The sequence below is a fragment of the Balaenoptera borealis genome, assembly GCF_965194805.1.
Source record: "Balaenoptera borealis genome assembly, chromosome: 1".
NCBI classification, from domain to species: Eukaryota; Metazoa; Chordata; class Mammalia; order Artiodactyla; family Balaenopteridae; genus Balaenoptera; species Balaenoptera borealis.
Window position 1 is genome coordinate 140,029,068 of NC_138860.1, and position 9,832 is coordinate 140,038,899.

At 40.3% G+C, this 9,832-nt stretch overlaps 1 protein-coding gene and 1 long non-coding RNA gene across 2 annotated transcripts in view; one reads left to right on the forward strand and one right to left on the reverse strand.

The window, feature by feature from the left end:
• The window catches only part of ALG6 (ALG6 alpha-1,3-glucosyltransferase), a 56,189-nt gene extending 53,216 nt beyond the window's left edge, over positions 1–2,973 (reverse strand). The window contains exon 1 of the mRNA XM_082360048.1: positions 2,834–2,973. The gene's annotated coding sequence lies outside the window, so the exon portion shown is untranslated. The remainder of the gene's footprint in view (positions 1–2,833) is intronic.
• A 105-nt stretch (positions 2,974–3,078) lies between these two features.
• Positions 3,079–7,649, forward strand: LOC309613532. The gene is made up of 2 exons (XR_014235776.1): positions 3,079–3,485; positions 7,377–7,649. It is a non-coding gene; the product is annotated as an uncharacterized lncRNA (long non-coding RNA).
• Positions 7,650–9,832: the final 2,183 nt, after the last annotated feature.

The following is a 9,832-nucleotide window of genomic DNA, read 5'->3' on the forward strand; positions in this document are numbered from 1 at the left end:
GAGATATCAAGTTTAAAATTGACTTTACAAATGCTAATTCCTGGATTTAAAAATACAGCTTAACTAATATTCCATCTTGGAAATTTAAATCACTAATACAAACAAGTTAAATCAATAATCCACAGTTCCACATAATCATATTTAAGTACTTCCCCAGGAACCTTAAGTAACAAAAATAATACAACCAATGACATTTAATAATCATAATAAACTTTAAAAGAACATAATGCTTAACTAATAATATGCTGATCAAGTTTTTTTGTTTTTTGGCTGCACCGCGTGGCTTGCGGGATCTCAGTTCCTCAACCAGGGATTGAAACCAGGCCCCCGGCAGTGAAAGCAAGGAATCCTAACCACTAGGCCACCAGGTAACTTTTCTGATCAAGTCTGTTAAAAGCACAAAGGTGGGGCTTCCCTGGTGGCGCAGTGGTTAGGAGTCCACCTACCAATGCAGGGGACATGGGTTCGAGCCCTGGTCCAGGAAGATCCCACATGGCGCAGAGCGGCTGAGCCCGTGCGCCACAACTACTGAGCCTGCGTTCTAGAGCCCGCGAACCACAACGACTGAAGCCTGTGTGCCTAGAGCCCATGCTCCGCAACAAGAGAAGCCACCTCAGTGAGAAGCCCGCGCACCACAACAACAAAGAGTAGCCCCAAGTAGAGGAAGCCCGCGCACAGCAACAAAGACCCAACGCAGCCAAAAGTAAACAAATAAATTTAAAAATTTAAAAAATTTAAAAAGTAAAAAAAAAGAAGCACAAAGGTGGAACAGCTGACAGATGAAAGAATCATATCCAAAAAGATTTGGACAACATCTATGATGGACCAAATCTAACTCCAGAAATCATTACAGGGATAAATTCAAATAAATTCAAAGTTCTGCACTTAAATGTGAAAAAACCAACAAAAATCAACTGCTTGAGTATTTAAAGGGAAGCAACAGATAAGAGATGATAATTACAGTTCTGTATGGACACAGAACTGATGATCAATATTAGATTAAATATTAGAAAAACTTTTCTAACAACTAGAGCTGTCCAAAAATTAAATAAGCTTCTTCTTGAGAAAGGAGTTCCTCTTTGAAAGGTTCAAGCAGAAGCTAAGCAACAACTTGAAAAGAATAGTTTTGGAGTGGAGAACAAATAACTAATTTCTAAACTGTGTTTTAAATCTGATTTTGGATGCATATTATGTGTCTAAATTAATATAAATCCTGACAATACAAAAGATGATTTCGTCTCCCAACATGTCCTAATCCCCAGTAAGTGACAAGTATTGCCACTTTTGTAGGGTTTCTTTAATGAGTAAAATGAGTAGGCCTTCGCATCCTCCACAAGTGGTTCATGTTAGAAACTGAAGGACATCAAAAACATCTCTTCCTGGCATCTATTACGCTTAGAATAAAATCCAAATACCTCAGCCATAAGATCCTGCCTACCTCTCCAATTTCATCTCCTCCCACTTTCCCACAAGGTCTTCCTTCTTTCTAGAACCTGCCCATTTCATTCATACCTCAGTTCCTTTCCAATTCTATTCCCTTTGCTTGGAATGCTCTTAAGCCAGCTCACTGGCCAATCTTTTGTCATTCATCTTATACCTCAAGTCATCCCCTCAGAAAGTTCATCCCTGACCACCCTTACTAAGGTTTCCACTTCTTACTGTCTGTGCCGTTACCTTCTTTTATTTTCTTCCTAATTCTTTTCACTATCAGAAATTATATTTTCACACAACATGAAACAATCTCACAAACATAATCTTGAGTTTAAAAAGCTAGACACCAAAGAATACACACCATATGGTTCCATTTACAAAAGGCTCATAAATAGGCAAAACTAATCAGTGGTGTTAGAAATCAGGAAAGAGGTTACCTTTGGGGAGGAAAGGGGATGGCGATTGGGAGAGGTCTCCAGGAAGGTCTCCTGAGAAGATGCTGTGAATGTTGCTTCCTGATTTGAGTGGTGGTTAAAAGATGTGTTTACTTAATGATAAATCAACTAGTTACAATTTATGATTTGTGTACAGTATTTTCTTGTACATGTTATATTCCAATTAAAAAGTATAAAGGAAATTACATTTATTTGCCAGCTAGAATATAAGCTCCAGGCGAGTAGGGATCCTCCTACCTTAGTCGTGGCTCGGTTCCCTGCGCTTAGAGCAATGTTGGCAGAAAGCAGGTACTCATATAAAGTATTATATTTGCTGAACGGAGATCTTCGTGTGTGAAAGAAGGTACCTAATTTTACTGAGTCCTTTATGGTTAAAGATATTATGTGAGACTTTTAACCGATCTCTTCTCCTTGAGCAGTAAAAAGGGTTATTACTTTTCCCATCTGTAAAGCAAAGCACAATAACTTCCTAACCCATCCTCGCGCCACGAAGTTGCCACGCGGGCAGCAGAGGAGTTTTCCGTCCTACTTTGCCCCGAGGGTGCGTCTGGACAGAAAAAAAAGTCTGCCGTCCACGTCCCAGGGCCGAACTTGCTCCTTTCGAAGTCTGAAAGGTCCCTCCCCCAGGTGGACACCACAGCCAGGGAGTACTGCTATCCCAGGTGAGCACGTCTCGCCAAAGGGACCCCTCCTGATGTGTCTCTCCCTTTCTCCGGCGGGCCAGACCCTCAGGACCGCAGGAACAAGGGTGCCAAGCCGCTCCAGCCCAGGGTCCCCCCACCGTCACCGCGTCCCCCAGCCGACTCCCAAGCGAGCCTGCGGGCTGGTCTGCGGAGGCCTCGCGTGCCGGTCCTCTGAGCGAAGCGGTGCCGGGAGCCGGGCCGCCAGCCCCAGTCTCTCCCCACCCCGGCCACGCGCCCCAGAACAGCAGGGAGCCGACCCCTTACCCCGCCGCCCGCGGAACGCGGGGATTCGCGCCGCAGCCGGTCCCAGGAAGGCGCCTGCGCGCTCGCCCCCGCGGCGGAGTGCCCCGCCGGCCTTCCTTCCGCGTCCGCGTGCTCGCGGTCCGCCCGCGTGCCCTGCGCGGGAGCGAGCCCGTCGAGCGTGAGGGGTGGGGCGGGGAAAAGGCGCGGAGAGGAGGTGGCCGGCTTCGGAGGCGGAGCACCAGCGGCTGGAACCCGAGAGGCCCGGCGTCCGGGTGAGGCTTGGGGCAGGTGGAAAGCCCCTTGCTCTTCTTTCCTGGGATCGTGGCCAAGGCTTGAGCGGCTGCTTAGTCCACGGATTCCTGTCAGGGGCGCGTCCTGGCTCGCTTCCCACAGTGGACAGCCCCATGGCTAGTCCTCACCAGCGAGCAGGAGATCTTCCTCTGGACCTGTGCCCTCGAGGAGCCAGAAAGCCAACCTGCTTTACTTTCTTCAAGCTACATGTCTGCGAAGAAGAAGGTATGAAGGCTGGGAAGTCACTTCATGGAAGAAAGAGTACTGAACGTCCAGCCATTTTTGAGAGACTGTTGGTGATGCAGAAGAGCAGCCCTGCCCTCCAGTAGCCACCACACAATCTCCATCAGTCAGCTTGGATCACCTACGCCCAAACTTGCAAGTAATAACCACATTCCCTTCCTTTAGTCAAAGAATGCCCTCATATCCCCCTTCTGAATCTTGCCATTCTGTAAAAACCAACCCCTCTGTAATCCGTAACTACCAGCAAATATTTGGCTTTGGCTATGGCTTTATACTAAGTGGATCTGAACAGCTCTCTGGATCTCGGTTTCTTCATCTCTGAAATGAGTGAGTGGGCTAGGTAAACTTCCAAAAGTAAAATTTCATCCTACTGTATTTAAAAGACCATCAGCCCTGAAAATATAAAGAAATATGGCCAAGTCCCTGACCTCAAGAGATTTAATTCTCATTGGAAAGTCATTTTCATGCATAAAAGGATAGAACAGATGCTAAAGGTCAGATTACTGGTATATGCATTAAGTACTGTAGGAGTTCAGAGAAGAGGGTCCACTGTAAACTAAGAACTATCAGGAAATGCTTTCCCTGGAGAAGTCAGCTGAGCTTTGAAGGAAAGCCTGGGCCTTCATAAGCCAGGAGGATGGGAGTAGGACTCTAGACAAAGGAAATGGTTCAAGCCAAAGTTGTGGCAGTTGAAAAGTGCAGAACATTTCCTCCAGTTGAGATGGTGGGTGATGAAGCTGGAAAGGACTAATTGTGGAGAGTTTTGAATACCAGGCTGTGGTGTTCAGAATTTATTCAGTGATCAGTAAGGGGACCATTGAATGACTTAGCATGTAATGACTTTTAGCAAGTGTACAGTAAAGTGTTAGAGAAAATTTAAAGTAGTAATAAGGGATAAGATAAATCAGAGGGAGAAGTAGAAATCTTTTTAGTAGTCCATGCATGATTAGACAAGAGCCAGGACTGAGATGGCAATAGTGGAACTGGAAAGGAAGAGATCAATGCCAGAGGAGGAATATACAGATCTTGGTAACACAGTAGATATGTAGAAGTGAAACAAAGGAGAGGGGAAAGTCAAGCATGGCTCCCATGGTGTCAAGTCTGAATTACCAGAACTGAAAGATCTAGAGAAGCCTGAAGGAGAAACTGGCTTGGAGGGAAATATGGTGGATTGTATTAAGTTCGAGGTGACATCAAGACAACAAAGTAGTAATATTCAAGTACCAGTTTTGAATCAGAGCCCAGGAAAGAAGTTGGGGCGGAAGACAGAGATATGAACATCTTTCATTTGGCTGAAGAAACATGGAGACAGTACAAAAAGAAAATAGACAACCATACTTGAGTACACACATATTTAAGGCCAAGAGGAAAAAGGCAAGCTGATGAAGGATATTATGTGGGTAGGAGGAAATCCAGTACATCACAGGATCATAAATATTAAGCATCTTGTGAATAAGAAATGTGTTTGGCAGACCAAAAATCATGTTTTATTAAATCTAATTGGCTCTGTCAGTTATAAGAAGCACCACTATTTTATGCACCACTGAGAGAGAAACAAAAGTTACCATCTAAACTTACTATGATTGTAAAACACATATAATTTCAGAAATATCAATACGTGTTAAAAGATATATCTTCAAAAAATATATATATATATATCTTCAAATGATGACAGTTGGTATCAGTCTCTCCTTTCTGCCTCCCAACCCAATAGCTTCTGACACAGTATTTAGAACAAAGTTGATGCTTAAAATGTTCATTGAATAAATAGTGGAAGGAACGTCAAAGCCTCTAATTCATACCTGAACTGCCCCACCACTACATCTATATACCTCCTCCTGCTCTTTCCCTCCACTAGGTACTATCACCTCTGAATGTCCAGTGCCTATATATAACAGATGCTCAGTAAATGCATTTTGAATGAGGTCATTAGGGTAGAACCGAATTCATTATGACTGGTATCCTTATAAGATGAGGAAATTTGGCAACGGACATGCCGACGCGCAGAGGACAATGTGAAGACCTGGAGAAGATGGCAGTCTACAAGCCAAGGAGAGAAGTCTCAGAAGAAACCAACCCCACTGACACCTTGATCTCGGACTTCTAGCCTCCAGAAGTATGAGAGTATACATTTCTGTTGTTTAAGCCACCCGGTCTCTGGTTTTCTGTATGGCAGCCCTAACAAACTAGTACATACCTTATCAAAGGTACTCTGAATACTCAATGTACTAGGCAAACTTCCTCACACAAATCATACTTTTATAGTAGTTTCTAGTCCCGTCTCTAGATCACTTCCACTTATTAAGAAAACAAGCCCTTTTCTATATCAAGCCCAGGACTTCCCTGATTCTAGGTGAAAACCATTCATCTGATCATAGCTGTTCTTTGAAATAATTTTTTCCTCTCTGTACATCTTCCTCAGTTGACCCTTATATGTCATTTGCCATTCTTCTGAAATCTCCAGGTTTCATCATACCTTTGCCTCCTCCGGGGAATAAGTCCACGTAAGCAGCATAGAGTTAGAGCGAACCTCCAAATTTCCATATAGCCATTGGCAAAATAGTGTTCTCTTTTATATGCTAAAAGTTGTTCATATCCAATTCACTTGATCCTCACAATAACCCTGAGAATGGTAGAACAGGTATTATTATCCTCTTTGGACATACAGGAAAACTTGAGATCAACATTTCCCAAAGTATGTTCCACAGACCTGTCATTCAGTGTGATACCTATTGTCAAAGAAAAAAAAAAAAGGTAAAAGAAAAATATGGGGACGATCTCTTGATATAGAGATAAGTTTGAAAACAATGGGTTACACAAATCTAAAAAAGGATTCTTTACTCCAGGTTTTCTCAGAGGCTTTTGTGTGTTATTATAAGTCATGACTCTCCAAGAGAATACAGAATTTTCAGCCATTAACCATGAAATCCTATCCCCACACCCCAACCCAACTCTGACATCCCACCCTACAGAGTGGTTCATGAAACACACTTGTTGGAAATGCTGGTTTGAGACATTGTGTAATTTCCCTAAGAAATACAGCAAATAGATGTCAGGACTATAATTAAACATGAATCTTAGTTACTTTCATTCATTTTCAAGTCATTTTCATTTTTTGCACCCCTAAAAAAAAGACAAAATATTGATGAAGACTGTCCTTAGTATGATTATGAACTTTGAAAATTAAGTTAATTATAAAACAAAATTAAGTGGAAAAAAATAAATCCCCCAAAACCAGAAATAGAATGAAACAAAAGAAATTTGGATACAATGTGTATCCAATTGGTGCCTCAACTACACAGAGAATAAATGTTCCAAGTGACTTTATTATTTCTTTTTTGGCCATGCTGCGTGGCTTGAGGGATCTTAGTTTCCCGACCAGAGATCAAACACGGGCCCCCAGCTGTGGAAGTGTGGAGTCCTAACCACTGGACCACTGGGGAATTCCCCCAAGTGACTTTAAAACACTGTAATTTAATGATGTATCCCAAGTGCAATATACCCTAAGAAAAAGAAGATCTGTTAAAAAAAATTAAATGATTGTTGTTAGAACTCATGCTGTTGGCATTAGGATTAGTGTTATTATTCTAAGACTACTGTATGTGTAAAGTGGGGTAAAGAAAATGAAGATTTATGTGATATTCAGATTCTACCATCCCGGTATTTTGATATCAGGATTCTTGGTGTGGGAAAGGAGTAAAAGGTGTAAGATAGAAGTTAAGTATCAATATGAACTTATGATTTATTTTACCTAATTACTGAAGAGAAAAAATGGAGGGAGAGAGAAGGGGAGGGAAGGAGGGAAGGAAAGGGAGGGAGGGAGAGAGGGAGGAAATATTTCCTAGCTCTTTTTACTGAAAGGACTAAAAACAAAGACCAATTCAATAACAATGAGCATCCTTAGCATACAGACTGTAGTCTTGAAACACCACTTCTACTAAAAAGGAAAGGGAGATCACAGGAGAAGTAGCTAATTACAGGTTTGGAAAAGAAATCCATAAAAATAAATCTGGAAACTTTTGTTCACCAGGTATCAAGGAAACTATCAAAGACTACTAGGGTCAATGTCAGAAAGACTCCAGAGCCATCTTGAAGAGACTCCCGAGGGCCACGGATGGGACACATTGAGCATCAGTAAGCATAATAACTACAATGGATTGAAACACATCAAACGTGAATTGTCTGTCACATTGTCCATGCACTCGTAAAGATACTTTAAAAAAAAGAAAAGGTCACCAATGGAGGAAGCTAGCAAACCACTCATTATTTTGAAAACTGGTAAATAAAGAAAAAGAATCAAGTAGTTATTCTGTCTTTGTTATATAAATTATTCCAGTGGGTAGCCAAGTAGTTGATATGGGAAAGATTCTCTTTATAGAGTATTCAACTTACCTTTCTCTTCCCTCTCCCCCTCTTCCTTCCTCTCCCTTCCCTTCCCTCTCCCTTTTTACACACACACACACACACACAGAATCACCCTTGTTTCAAACCACGAAATAGCCTTATAGATGAGATGAACTGTTTTGGGAACTTCAGACACTAAGCCCCTATTTGAAAGAGACCAAAGTGGAATCAACATAAAACTGCATTATCTACTGTGAAAGTATAATTATTTAAATTTCTTTACTGCTTAAATGAAGCTAATCAAGTTCATTTATAATTACTTATGGATATATTCATTTATTCAACAAATAGTTTTTGAATAAATAACCTGCCCTTAAGGTGTTTATAGACCAGTATTGTGTACAGCCCAGGAGAATATAAATTATTGTTATTTTTGCTGTCACTTTCAGATGCCACTTGGAATTACTCTCATACAAATACAGATTTTTCAACTGTATATATGTACATAATCATACATATAATTTTGTCAATTTGGGCCATAAAAGAAATAATACATGTTCCTGCCATATAGTTGGAATGGTGTTATTGTCACAGAATCTAGGAACAATTCTAAGAACATCATTTTTATATCTTTATTTTTATCCAGATGTTATTCAAATAAGCCAGAAGAAATATAAATGTATAAAGGTCCACAGATATAATTTGGTATGGAAGTCTAAGCTTTATAAACTCATAAGATTTTAAAATTCTGTTTTTAAAAGTTATTAAAATATAGGATGGTGCTTATATCTTTACAGATAAAAAGAGATCTTTAATGTGGCAATGCAATATACTCATTGGTTCATGGACCCCCAAACCTCCAAGGAGTGTCACAAATCTACATCTCTCTCAGTCCAGGACTTTGAATTTAAATTTAAATATATGATATAACTTAGCCCAACATATTTTGGAGAATTATAAACATCTATAATTTCCAATAATGAGAAACACTGATGGGCCAATGTTTAAGTAGATTTGTAAAGCCAATGTGATAACACAAATGCAACTTTATTACTTTATCTTCGTGTCTTTCACAACTGAGTGGATTGTCACACTCTGTTATGTGGCCCACAGATCCATTGGCTAGAGTTATCATGGTACTTGTCTAAAATGGCCTTTGAAAATGAAAATTTGGGCTAAATATAAAGGAGGCAACCTGCCAGTAAGAACTATTCAAACCAAAAAGTCTCCCCAAGGGAAATGATAAGAACTCTGTTTTAAAATCATATAAATCAAGATGGTAGGAGGTTCCAACTTGTAAATTTTACAGTAAATACATCAAGAATTAAAGTCAGATTTTAAGTAAATTTTTATTTATAGTAAAGAAAGAAAGTCCGTACCAGAAAAACAGGTAAGTCACAAAATAAAGCCTTTGCTTCCTAGCTTTTGCTCACCAATTTTTTTAAAAGATTACCAAACTAAAAAAGAGCACTGAGGAGAGGGCCAGGACACAAAATATGTAGGGTGTGATTTTTTTTTTAATCACCATTTTGTTTTACAGTGGGTTTTGGGTTTGGTTTTAATGAGAAAGGAGATGGCAGATATTGTCAGTAGTAGCACTCTGCCTCTAGGAACTTGGATTTAAAAATCTAAATGAGATACCACATGTGCCCAATAATAGTAGCTACTACATATCACCTGAATGATTCTCATAAAATGAAGGGAAGAACCTAGGTGCTTTGATGGCATGAAGGAAAATAATCCTTTCTGGATATGCAGTGAAGGCAGGTTTGGAAAAAACTATCTATAAAAAGTTATTTTCTATAATTGATGGAGTTAGTTTTCTGGAATAAGAGCTGAACTGAACAGAACTAATATTGAATCCACAGTAGTCACTGAATCCACAGTAGTCAGTTCATAACCTCTGGGTGCCCTTTCTCCTCTAGAATTTCTTTCAGGATCTGGAGAACAGGGCTAGGAAATGGAAAACATCCTCTCCCTTCAGTTGACACCTGCAACCCAAGAACATATGATAAGAAAAATTAAAAACAAACAAACAGAAAACAGCCGCAAGTTTTTCCCAAAACCCCTATACAAAGCTGTAGTAGAGTATCATTGTGTTTACTATCCAAATAATGGAGCTCTTGTTCTTTATAATTGTTC